This window comes from Crinia signifera, chromosome 5, assembly GCF_055691185.1.
Source record: "Crinia signifera chromosome 5, ASM5569118v1, whole genome shotgun sequence".
In the NCBI taxonomy this organism is placed as follows: Eukaryota; Metazoa; Chordata; class Amphibia; order Anura; family Myobatrachidae; genus Crinia; species Crinia signifera.
Genome location: NC_139221.1, coordinates 236,164,755 through 236,166,471, shown reverse-complemented (window position 1 = coordinate 236,166,471; position 1,717 = coordinate 236,164,755).

Here is a 1,717-nt window from a genome sequence, read left to right as displayed (position 1 = left end):
AACCTTGACCTCAACCCCCTCAAAACAGTGGAGATGGTGGTGGACTTCAGAAGGAAACCAAATGCCATGCACCCACTCATAATATCTGACAGAGTAGTGTCGAGGGTCGACTCCTTCAAATTCCTAGGAACAAATATTTCCTGCGACCTCAAATGGGGTCCCAACATCATTACAACTGTCAAGAAGGCTCAGCAGCGGTTGTTCTTCCTGAGGCAACTTAAGAAATTCAACATCCCGCAGGAGCTGCTGCTCATCTTCTACACTGCCATAGTAGAGTCTGTCCTTTGCTCCTCGATCACAATCTGGTTCGGAGGAGCAAACAAGAATGACAGACGAAGGTTGCAAAGAGTGGTGAGGATGGCAGAAAAGATCATTGGGGCGGAGCTCCCCACTGTCCAAGAACTATACCTAGCCAGGGTCAATAAGCATGCAGGAAAGATCTTGGCGGACAAGCTACACCCTGGCCACAACCTGTTTGAACCCCTTCCGTCAGGCAGACGTTTTAGGTCCATCCCAGCAAAGACGACAAGAACTACAAAAGGCTTCTTCCCAATAGCTGTCCACTAATTAAACAGTATGGAACGTACCAAATACTAAATACTAACTCAAACTGTTCTAGATATATGTGAAATGTATGTGATGTGATTCCTCTCTTCCCACCCCCCTTGTGTTTCCTGCTTGATGCTGCACTGTTACCACAAAAAATTCCAAGCATACGCAAGTATACCTGGCCAATAAAGATGATTCTGATTCTTCACCTCCATAACCGATACTGTACATCCTTCACCTCCATAACCCATACTGTACATCCTTCACCTCCATAACCCCTACTGTACACCCTTCACCTCCATAACCCATACTGTACATCCTTCACCTCCATAACCCATACTGTAAATCCATCCCATCCATACCTCTTAATCAGTGGCAGTTTTTACCTATGGGCTGCAGCCCCTCCCAGGTAAAATCTACCACTGCAGTGAAGCTCTGTGAGACTGCACTGGCTTCACTGTGACTGGCAGTGACTTCCAATTGGAAGCCAGCGTGCGGTACAGGACAGAGGCGCTATGCGCCCCTGTCCATATCGGCGCTGCTATCTAAATGATAGCAGGCCGAATGTATGAACGGTCAGCATCGCTGACCGTTCCACACGCTGCCGTTTTTGGCTTCGCCAGCATCAGGCTGGCGAAGCCCTATCTAAACAGCAGGGACAGCGCTGTCCCTGCTGTCAGCTGTGGGCTGCGCTGGGGATCTCGCGTGAGTAGCAAGATCCCGCGCATGCCCAGTGCAGCCGGCCGGGGGACAGGAGACAGCGCATCAGTATAAACTGATGCGCTATCTCCAGGAGGGGACATCGCCGGAGGGGGGAGTTAGCGCTCCCCCGCTTCGGCAGACAAGATGTTAATACATCTTGTCGGTCTCCCCTCCTGCTTCGCCTCGCTAATGAGGCGAAGCAGGAAATATTATAGCGGCGCGATAAGCGCTGCTATAATACATCTGCCCCAATGTACCCCAGTGGGCATAGATGGAGAATATAATAGTGTGCAAAAACACAGTGAGCCATGCAGGGTGACGCATGTCAACCAGAAAAAAAAAAATCATGTTGATCATTTCCCATGTTGACCTTCCTGCTTCACTTCATGAACGAGGCGAAGCCTGTAGGGACATCACTGAGATGTATTTACATCTTGTCTGCCGAAACAGGGGAGCGCAAACTCCC